General features: G+C 48.6%; 1 protein-coding gene across 3 annotated transcripts in view; it reads right to left on the bottom strand.

Moving 5' to 3' along the window:
• SPOCK1 (SPARC (osteonectin), cwcv and kazal like domains proteoglycan 1) overlaps positions 1-11,694 on the bottom strand; it is a 583,470-nt gene that overhangs the window by 144,775 nt on the left and 427,001 nt on the right. The gene's annotated exons all lie outside the window — the stretch shown is intronic.

Consider the following 11,694-nt stretch of genomic DNA (forward strand, 5'->3'; position numbering starts at 1 on the left):
ATAAGAAGGCATGCTTGGAGGCAAAAAGCCATTGAAAGTCCTGGTGAAGACTGCAGGGGATGATGGGTTTAGATGAGGATGCATAACAATTATCCAGGAGCTGTGGGAATGGGCCACGAGAGAAGCAGGTGGTACCCCTTGTGAGGGTCCTTCAGCCTTAGATCCCCTGCTGGCCATGTGTCCTTGAGAATGGAATGGGGCCAAGAAGGCCCTAGAGTCTGGGGTGACTTAGTCTACAGAGGTCTGAGCAAAGCAGTACAGCTTCAAAGATCTAGGAGCTCATTACACATTCAGTTCTCAGCTCCAGGCTTCACACAAGCCTTTCCTTCCCCCGATTTCAAAGTTAGAGAGTTTAAACTAGTCTCCTCCCACCCCGGCCAAGTTTCTCCTTGCATATTTTGATGTCAATCCAGAACCTGTGTTAATCAGGCCAAAATTCATTAACGAAGGCCAACTGTGATCTCCAGGAAGCTAGCTGCTCTCCATCTAGTATAATTTGTGTTTCATACAGCTGAGCGTTTTTTCCAACACTGTAACACTGAGCTCCGGGGGAGACCTCCGCGAACCAAATGGGACAGCTCCCATCTCGTGGCAGCCCATTGCAATGGGCTCCCTCCCATTTCAAGGAATTCTATGCTGCCTAGTAATAAAAAGCACTCCCATGGTGGCACCCTCATCATGTCATTGCCACAGATAATTAAGCTCATCAATTATCTCCCTCCCTCTGCTGCCTTAGGATGGTGCCCCTTGTGAGGCTCACAGGAAGCCCATCCATCAGCCACTCAAACCCTTGGGGACCACACCCAGCTGATGCCCCAGGAAGAGCTGAGTGGTTAAAACAGAAACACTAGAATAAACCACCCTGGGTACCCATTCTCCCTGGCTCCAGACTTCTGAGCCATGGGAAAACCAATTATGCCTCCTGTGCCTTACTCTCCTAATATGTAAAATGGGGGCAATAATTCTTCACTGTCTCAGTGGCTGCTGTAATCCATTTGTTCAACTAAAGTTTGTTGAGCACCGACTGTGTGCTTGCGTGTGTGCTAAGTCACTTCAGTCGTGTTCAACTCTTTGCGACCCTATGGACTGTAGCCCACCAGGCTCCTCTGTCCATGGGATTCTCCAGGCAAGAACATTGGAGTGGGTGGCCATGTCCTCCTCCAGGAGATCTTCCTGACGCAGGGATCAAACCTGTGTCTGTTTAGTCTCCTTCATTGGCAGGTGGGTTCTTTGCCTCTAGCGCCACCTGGGAAGCCCCACTGTGTGCTTAGCAGTGTTCATGGAGCCACAGACACAGCAGGGAACTAAACAGGCAGAGCTGCTGTCCTCTCAAAGCTTACATTCTAGAGAAGGAAGCCAGATACTAGGAAAAAATTAACATGAAATGAAATGATGTGTATAAAGTAGAAAGTGCTCAGCATAACACCAAACACAGAGCATGGGCCCGTGAGTGCTGGGCAACACTGGTTACACTCAGGCACACATCTCCCCCACCCATGCCTGCCCATGGAAGCTCACTGGGCTTCCATTCCTCTGGTGTGACAGGAGCGAACGACGACACAGGAGAACCTTACTGGGGACAGGAACGAGGCAGGGCCAGGGAGAGGAAAGGGTTCAGAGGCAGACAAACTTGGACTCAAATCCCAGCTCTCATCTGCTCAGTCTATGACCCTGAGTGTGTCACTTAACCCTCAGTGTCTGCCTCCGGAAAGTGGGGTTGGTAGTGGCATCTGTCTCCTTGTGTCATGAGCATCAGTCAGGGCTCAGCCCAGTGCCTGGCGCCAGGTCAGAGCTCACCCGCTCTGTCACCCTCCCCCTGCAACTCATGCTGACACGAACAGCTGTGGCTGTCATGCTGCCTCCATTCCACTTCTGAGACTGTGCCCAGAGTGACTGAGTCACTTCACTTGTCATCCTTAAAAAGGCCGTAAATTCCATCACCACCAGATGGCTTTGCCCCCTTGCACTTGTAACAACAGTGCTGAGCGCACAGGTGTGCCTTGAAGCCACAGAGGGACCTGGGGACCATAAAGCAGGAGCAGCGCACAGCCTATAACTCCCTGTTCAACCCGGAGTCACAGCAGAGGAGCACCCTCCTCTCCCCGTGAGGCTGTGAGCGTCCTGAGCATCCTTCTGGGGGCTCAGATGTTGCGGGGACACAGAAAATACCCGGGGCGGGGCAGAACCAGTCAAAGCAGGAGTGTCCAGGGACATTGAGAAGCCACTTCTAGGGAGGGACTTGTCACTCCAGTTGCCTACAATAAGTCTTCTAAGAAGCATTAGTGCAAACGAATGTTCTGCTGAAGACACTGTAGGGCCACAGAGGAGAAAGTGGTACCACTGGCCCCTGAACCTAAAGCAACAGAACATCTCTATTAGGTTCTTCAGTCTCCCCCAGAAGTTCCCCTTCAGCTGCCACGGACCCAATCTCTGCTTCAGCCCTCCACAGTAGCCCCCACTTCACTGGCTCCAATGTTTCTCCTCTGACTCCTCATATTCATATCCCACTAAGGAAGCTAAGAACCCTTTTAGAGACCCACCATCTGCAAAAGACAGGGAATTTAGACAAAACATATAATTGTCCACAGCACACAAATATTCTGCATTTATTATAATTATAATCAGAACAAAGCAATAAAGCTAGTATTAAGTAAAGTAAAATTTCCTAATATCTAGAAGACAGACAAATGTGTGATTCTAACAGGAGGGACCTTTGGTATCCAGAGCAATGAACCATGAGAGGAGGTCGCCCATCGGAGGGTTCCCTAAGCAGCACCATTAAGACCTACCTCCACCTGACCCTCACCCCCTCTCCTAAACACATGCAGGGCAGGTGACAGAGGACAGTGCTTACAAAGTGGACCTAAGTAGCTGTTAGAAAGGACCCATAAGTTACTAAAAAGGAAAAAAAATCAAGATTTAAATTTAGGGCCACAACAATCCACCGCTCTCAGGCATTTGGGAGGCAAGAGCAGGAAAGTGACATTTCCCCAAGCAGAAGTTCAGCTCCAGGGAGATGATCCCACTTGCCATCTGCAGCAGGTGTAAGCCACTACCCTCCTGACTCTGCCATAGCAGAAGGAGGGAGGTGTGATCAGAGAGAGGTCCGTGTTCACCAGGACACTGATAAACACTGAGTTACTTTGTTGGTGAGCATCAAGGGCACCTTTGCTCTCTACACTGCGGAGAAAGAACCTTGCCTTTCACACGGGAACAAAGAAGGATAAAGCCAGGTGCGCACCTGTACAGAGAATGGCCCCACCACCCCTGCTCAGCCATTATGGAAGTGGACACCCAGTGATGATGACAGTAGCAGACACACGCGGACAACGCCGGCTGAAAGGAGAGCCTTGCGCTCATGGGCTCATTTGAACCTCACAATCAACATCCAAGGCAAGCATGCTTGGTTCTTAGAATACCTGCCAATCTAATGAGCAGAAAATTACATCTGACCATTGTTTCATCAACACAAGCCCATCCCTTTCTGTCGCTACAAGGTAGGGCCATTCAGGGCTGGAGGTGAGGGCCTCACAGTCTGGCAGACCTCACCCTAATCCCAGTTCATCTGCCTTCTGTTAGGTCTGCTTCTCCCATCTGCAGACTGGAGGCAACGAGACACCTACATCAAGGGCTGTTCAGTTAAAGGCAAATGAAGTACAAATGTTCACAGAACGGCGATCACAGGGATTCCTCATCTGGTCTTCCTCCCTTTTCCTCACCAAGAAGGCCCCTGCATCTTACCGTCCCTCTCCCTAAGTTAACCTGTTTCCAGCCAGCTGATGATACCTGAACCCCATGAAGGACCCAGAGAGCTTCTTCTTGAACCCCTTTTCCCTCTGATCCTTTCTGCCATCTCTCCCCACACGCCATACCCCATCCACCCACAAGGTTTCTCGTAAGTGACAAAAGAAGCCAAAGATTCTAACATGTCAGGGCTCACTGGCCCCCAGTCGGCCCTCATTTAAGTGCAGAAACTGAACAAAGATGTCCCCAGCACCCTTGGCATCATTAGCTTTCCTTGACAGATGATGAAATCGAGACTCAGAGAAATCACGTCATCTGTCAGAGGGTATCAGAAAAATACAAAGTAAAGCTGAGACTTGACTAATGTTTCCTGAGTCCTAATCAGATACTCCTATTATGTAACAAGCTATCACTTCCCCAGTTGCTGAGGAAATCCTTGACGATATTTATTGAAATGAATTAAATCAATACAATAAGATACACCAGGAAAACCTTCCTAATGAAGAGAGCGGTACACAGCCTCTTTTTCTTTCCCTTTCAGCTGGTTAACTGCAGCAGGATCCAAGGGCAGTAGGGTCACTGAGTGACCTTCCTTCTTATAGTGACAGCCACATCCTCAGGCTGCATCTTAAAGGGCCTCCACCTCTCAGACCTCTGCTCTGCCCAAGAGGCCCTGAGTAGGTCGGATGTGTCCTAGACACGTGAATTCAAACAAGTCACCTCCACTTAAGCTTCACATCTTACTCCAGAAAATAGGGTAACTACCACTGACCTTTTGAGGGCTATGTACTAAGGAGAGTGAAAAAGTTGGCTTAAAACTCAATATTCAAAAAACTAAGATCATTGCACTTGGTCCCATCACTTCATGGCATATAGATGGGGAAACAATGGAAACAGTGACAGACTATTTTCTTGGGCTTCAAAATCACTGAAGATGGTGACTGTAGCTTTAAAATTAAATGACACTTGCTCCTTGGAAGAAAAACTATGACAAACTTAGATAGCATATTAAAAAGCAGAGACATCACTTTGTCAACAAAGGTCTGTATAGTCAAAGCTACGGTTTCTCCAGGAGTCATGTATGGATGTGAGACCTGGAGAGTAAAAAAGGCTGAGTGCTCAAGAATTGATGGTTTCTAACTGTGGTGCTGGAGAAGACTCTTGAGAGTCCCTTGGACAGCAAGGAGATCAAACCAGTCAATGGTAAAGGAAATCAACCCTGAATATTCATTAAAAGGACTGATGTGAAGCTCCAATACTTTGGCCACCTGATGCGAAGAGCTGACTCATTAGAAAAGACCCTGACACTGGGAAAGATTTAGGACAGGAAGAGAAGGGGACGACAGAGGATGAGATGGTTGGATGGCGTCACTGACTCAATGGACATGAGTTTGAGCAAACTCTGGGAGATGGTGAAGGACAGGGAAGCCTGGCGTGCTGCAGCCGGTGGGGTCGCAGATAGTCGGATATGACTTAGTGACTGAGGAACAACAACACTAAGTGAGAAAGTAGAGATAACGTTCTTGGCGTGGTGCAGCATTCAGTAAACAGCAGCTATTTTATCTCCTTCATCATCTTCATCACTACTGATACTGCTATCCATGTCATCAAGTTCCTCTCAAAGAGCTATCTCCTCAAGACCATTTGCCCTCAAAACCCTGCATCCTCAGGCCCTAGCATGGTGGTGCGGGCTGTATGTTTTGCTTCTCTGTGAAGCAGCCTCTCTCCTACTGAATGTGTCAGGGCAGGAAACCCAGGGAGCACTGCGACTGTGACACGCAGGAGAAGCTGGCAACAGAAGCGCAGCATCAGCTGGATCTGTCGGGGGCCCGCAGAGGGTTCCTCACACCATGCAAGGGGGAGAACACCGAGGAGTCTCCCAGGAAGTCAGGAAACAGTCAGAAAAAGAAGAAATATGAACCGGGGGGAATGCATGTGACGCTCTACTTACTGGAACCTCCCACCCAGGATTTCTGCTGTGGCTGGTGACACGACCAGCTTCTCTAAGCCAACTGGCATCTGGAAGCATTTATCACCCTCCCATGAAAAGCTCTCATGTGGAAGTCAGATGACTCAGGTTCTAGTCTCTACTTGGACAATAACCTGACTTCTTGTGTCTCAGCTCCCACATCTGTAAACATTCTTGGGGGGCAGGAATAGGGATAAGGAGGGGCTTAACCAGTTGGGTTCTAGGCTTCCATCCAACTCAAGTGCACTGTGCCTTCATGAGCCAACAGAACACCCTACCTCAAGACTGATGTGGATTCCTCTCCAGGGAGGGGCTCCATCTGCGCTCCTAAAGCCTCCCAAGGGCTGTGACTGGAGTCTCTGAGCAGTGTTAGGAATCTGAAGTCGCATCCCTGCCTCCTGCATATTCCTTGGGAAAATTTAACTTCCTAACCCCACTGGTTTTATCAGTGTGAGTGGGTTGTAATTTTCCATTTTCTCAGAATATCTCTCAGGGATTTGCAAGACAAAGAATATCTGTCTCTCCAATGGGATTGTTCCTACTTGTGGATACAAATCACCTGACCAACTTGCTCCAAAGCATTTACAAATAAAGATAAAAATAACTGTACCAGAATGAAAACCTACAGTGCTTTAGAGAAAGTTTAGTAATCCCCCTGCCTCACCTCTTGCCCATCACCCTGACCCTTCTGGATATCCTCAGCTGGTCAGGCCAATCACTTGTTTTGGTGGAGGTGACATGTTGAGGGATACACACAGAAGTGGCAAGGTCAAAGTCACTGCCCTCAAAGAGTTTCCAAGTAGCTTAACAAACACAGCTACCAGCATGTCATACCAGACTGGCCACCTATACATGGTAGACCATGGCCAGTGACCTTGAGCACTGTGGAGTTTGACAGATGGAAAACCTCAATGGGGAGAAGTCTTCAGGGTGACCTTGCATCTTGGTACAAAACTTTGTGGATTTGGAAAGAATGAGGCACATGGGAAATCAGGAGAAAAGACACATTAGGAAAGGGACTTCAAGTTGGAGTCAGAGGAACTGTTGTGAGAAGCAATAAGCAGCTACTGCACTTGCTCAAGGTAAGGAGATGCATGGCCCATGTGCCAGGAGAAGAGGGCAGGAGGAGCACTCTGGCTGTGGCAAAGAGAGGCACTGGAGAACTGGGGAGGAACAGAAACAGGGAGGGAGCACAACCATGCCAGTGCAGGGAGAGAAAGCGAGGGTCTGTTCCCACCAGAGCCAAGGCACTGCCATCCTCCCTGGCTTCCCATCCATCCCCATCCCATCACAGTTCCTGCCACTCCCTTTGAATCCAACTGGAAGAACACAAAACCAATAACCTCCACAGCCACACTGCCTCAACAGCATCTTCTAATTCTCTGACTAGCTGGGGAAAGCAAGTAGCAATGCCTTTTGTCTTCCAGACTCAAAACTACAGTGATGGCTCCTATCTCATACTGGGTGCAGGAACCCTAGAGGCCAACATGTTAATTCCTCAGATGTGGTCACCCTTCTCATTCTCCTGCACCTGCCACAGTGTGACTACTGAGGGCCTCGGTGCCAGTGACCAGAGGGCAGTGGGATGCCAGCAAGGTCTCCTTCACACCCAAAGCATGGAGGGCTGTGCTGTGTCTCTCAGTGCCTCCCCAGGGACCTTGTCCAGCCAGACCTCCCTGAGTCACCAGGAAGAGCAGGGGCTGAACTCAGGAAGCCACGCAAAATGGACAAGGCTTTCCTAAAGAATTACTGTCCGCGGAGCCTGGATGTCTGCTTAACCTCAATGCTTCATCAGATGCATCACCTTAGGCAAGATGAAAACAGCCAAATCGACACTAACTTTTAATAACAAGATAAGCAGGAGATCATTTTCTCAATAAGAAATTGAGAGGAAGCTTTGAAAACCTTAAGTTTCTAAACATGCTTTCTGAAGCCCTGGGTTAGAGGGCTTTGTAACTACAAAAGAGAGCTCCATGGTGCGAGTACAAAGGAAGAAAAGGACAAATACACCCTGGAGATGAGCCAGGAATGTGACTGAGGCCACCGGCTGGAGCTTTTCCTCCCCAAATAATCAGCTGGGGTAGAAGCACAGGCTCTAATGCATGGATGCTAGTCATTTTTTGCTTGCTGACTTAGTTGGGAATCCATGGAGAAATGGCATCACAGAATCAATGTGGAGACAGTCTATCCTTTAGAAAAACAGAAATGGAAGCAACCCTTTCCTAACAAAACGTGCAACTCCCGTGTAAGATGAGATGCTAGTTTGAAGGTTCTGTTTCAATGAGAAAGGGTTGAGCTTGCCACAAGAACAAAACCACTTTCTGCAAAACAGCAATTTGAAGTTCATCCCTTTGTCAACAAAATTGCTGTGTAATTTCCAAACTTCTCGTAGAGAAGCAATTAGCCAGCAAACACCTCCACAAGTCATAACAGAAGGGAAGAAAGAGAAGAAGCCCTATTCTGTTAACCACCCCATCATGCTGCACTCATCCTGGTCTGGAAGAGAGCATTTCATTCCCTAGCTCTGCCTCTGGCCATATTCAGGCTGCCCTGCTCTATGCCTGGCAGGCATCTGACAGACAGATACATATGGTTTGGGAACCCTCGAACTTCCACCTCAGTGCTGCTCACAGTACAGATGGCCAAAGTATCAATAAGTGGCAGCTAAAATGGACAGTTCTTCAAAGGCAGGTGTCATGTCCAACCCATCTTCATCGTCCCTACAGCATCCCAGGCTCGGGGACCAGAACTCAGCAAGCTCTTCTGCCAAGTGAAGTAATGAAAGAGCAGAGTCAGTCCCATTCAGCTGCCATGCGGTTTCATCTTGAAAGCATGAAGCACCTCTCAAATGCTCCACAGTCCTCACGCTGGGAGAGAAGAAGAGTCATAGCATAAACAGAATAGGGAGATTTTGTGAAAGGAAAACCCCTTTGTTCCCCTGGGCTTTTAAGCAAGGAGCCTCGACAAGATGCATGAATCTCCTGAGACTCAGGCACCTGTCATCATCAGGAAGAGCTTTTCTTTCTTCTGGTCCTCGCTAGCTCAGTTTCAGATTCCAGCCACCTTCCATCCCTCCCTCACCTCCTTAAGTGCTTATACAGCCATGGAACTGAGCCAAGATCCAGAGGAAAAAAGGCAATGTAAGAGCAATGAAAATCAGGTTGCAAGTTCCCTTCTCGCCTCTCTGTGTTCAGGGCCTGAGTATGACGGGGGAGCACACAGGGAGGGCAGGGTGAAGATGGCCAGTGGATTCGAAGACAGATCTCACCAATCTGCTTCTTTATGAGCATGGGGACTGTGCTTCTAAATTTGACAGCCTGAAAGTTATCTCCTCCATCTTCCCACGGACTCTCTCTTCTCTACTCCATCCTTTCTTTCCACCAGCATTTACTGAGCATACTAGCTGCTAGGCACTGGAGGAGATTGCCAGGGATATAAAGTAAGAGCTCTCGCAAAACAGGGCCCAGCCAGGACGAGAAGAGCCTCCCAAGGGTGACACTAAACTGAGAAGATAAAACCCTTGCCGCAGCTGAAGCGAAGAAACAACCCCCTTCATAAAAAAGCATCAATACCAGGCAGCTGAATGCCCTGGGCTATACTTGGAAAAGGCCTGTGCACATTCCACTGAGAGACGTGCCCGTCGGCAGCCTCTATGTCTGGTATCTGGGTAAAGACAAATAAAAATAACAGTTTTGTGGACAGCCACATTTAATTTAACTACTGGCTCTTGGGCTCTCTGAGCTTCCCTCCGCCTCAGCGGTCCAAGTTTGCTCACTGCTGGAGGATCAGCAGTCAGCCTTGTTCTCCCAGTGGAGAGGCAGGAGCCTTGATTGTTCATGTCCATCATCCTTGGGGCTGGGCACAATGGTACGTGTACTTGGATGGTGAATTAAAGTTCATTAACTCCTTTCTCTGTAACTGAAAGCTCTTTGCCTAGGGGGAATTTATGTGTCTTTGGTGGTTTAGTCACTAAGTCGTGTCTGACTCTTGCAACCCCATGGACTGTAGCCTGTCAGGCTGCTCCATCCGTGGGATTTTCCAGGCAAGAATACGGGAGTAGTTTGCCATTTCCCTCTCCAAGGGATGGTCCTTAGATACTCTTTATTATACTTGCTCACAAAGCTTTTCCTTCCACTGAGACAAAAAAGATTCCCCATACCATGTCAGCCTGTATAGACATGATAAAATTATATTTCCATTATTCTCCTGAAAAGTGGCATAGCAGGCCACACAGAGACCTTCACGACCTGCCTTGACCACCTCCCTGGCCTCATCTCTCCCCAACCCCCACCCACCTGCCTTCTGATACTTAAGCGCCCACTGAGTCATGTGTCCATGCCAGGCATCATGCAAGCAGCCAGCCAAAAGCAAATATGGTGACTACTCCAAGCTGTTCATAGTTTACTGGGAGAGGGAGGCTAATCAAATATTTTTACAAATTCAAAATAAGATGATACTTTTGGTAAATGCCAAGGACAAAAAGTAGGTGGTGCTTCTGAGATATTTAATGGCCCTGGCCAGCTTCAGGGCATCAGGGAGGCATCCCTAAGGGAGTGACCAGGGCTGTGCCTGTGGGAGGTGTGGAGTCTGCTCCAGGTGTGTGAAGGGTGTGGGCACAACCGGGGCTTGCTCCTGCACCCATGCTTTCGCCCACATTGCTCTCCACGCCAGGCACCCTTCCTGGATGCCGCTCAGCTGCCACCTCCTCAGGAGGCCCTCTCTGATTGGCCAGATAAGGTCAGATGACGTCCCGTGTGCCCACATGGTGCTCTGTACATGCCTACCTTTATCAGGCCACTTAATGTGACTGGTCGATCCCCGCTTCAGATTCTAAGAGGGCAGGGAGATCACCTAATACATTTTTCCTTCTCCAGGACCTAGAAAGGAACAAGCACCAAGTTCTTTCCTGATGAATGAAGAAGAGATGGATGGATGGATGGAGTGTTGGTCACTCCCATCGTCCTCTCCTGACTCTTTCGGGCAGAGTGTTGGCACACACCAGTTTCTGATCAGTGTCAACAGTATCTTTGTATTCAGTATCAAGCTTCTGTTTTCTCCCTGGTCTCCCAGAAGGATAATCAGAAGAGGCTACTATCTTCCTCATTAGGCAGAAGAACAGGATTCTTCCTCAGCACCTCCACGCAGCACCCGCTCCCCACCCCCCCACCCCCCCCCCCAAAACCTCCAACCTTCTGGACTAAAAGAAGCCCAAAGCTCTAGCCAGTAGCTACTCTGGCACATTTTGAGAATTCTTTACTCCATTTGATCATTCACTCTTCAGTTCACAAATATTCAGTGAGCATCCATCACATGTTAGACACTATTTTAGAAACTCAGCAGGAAACATAGCAGACACAATCCAAGCCTTCAGGGAGCATAGAACCTTGAGCAGCAATAAAAATATATTCTTAAATAAATCCAGGTAATCAGTATGAAGAACACAGAGCAATGGACTAAAAGTAACTGAGGGTGAGGCTCGCTCTGTTGTGTGGTATCAGAGGGAACTTTTCAACTGAGACTGGAAGGGTGAAGAACTAGTTATGTGAAGGAGAAAATGGCCATGTGAATTTCTGGGAGAACATTCAGCAGAGGAAAGGACATACACACCAACTCCATGATTTGGGACCAGCTTGGAATGCTGGAGAGAGAAAAGTGTATCGAGGTGTCCAGACAGAACAGTGGAGAGAGACACATAGTAAGATGCGGCCAGATCATAGAGATCTGGGGGAGATGGCTAAGGATTTCAGACGTCATTCTTCAAGTGATGGGAAGCAAACAGGGTGTTTCAACTGCTCCCTGAGTGACCCTGTGAGCAGTGTGGATGGAAACAGAGGGAGCAGTGAAGAGGCCAGGACAATGGTGGTCCACACCAGTGTTAGGGGAGGCACAGCGGTGGTGAGAGGTCATATCAGGATACAGCTTGGAGGGAAAAAAGACAAGGCTTTTTATTGACTCATCTGCTGATGCGCATTTGGATGGTT

This window comes from Bos grunniens, chromosome 7 (genome assembly GCF_055505025.1).
Source record: "Bos grunniens cultivar Pamir isolate PY7600 chromosome 7, Bosgru_T2T1.0, whole genome shotgun sequence".
Lineage (NCBI taxonomy): Eukaryota > Metazoa > Chordata > Mammalia > Artiodactyla > Bovidae > Bos > Bos grunniens.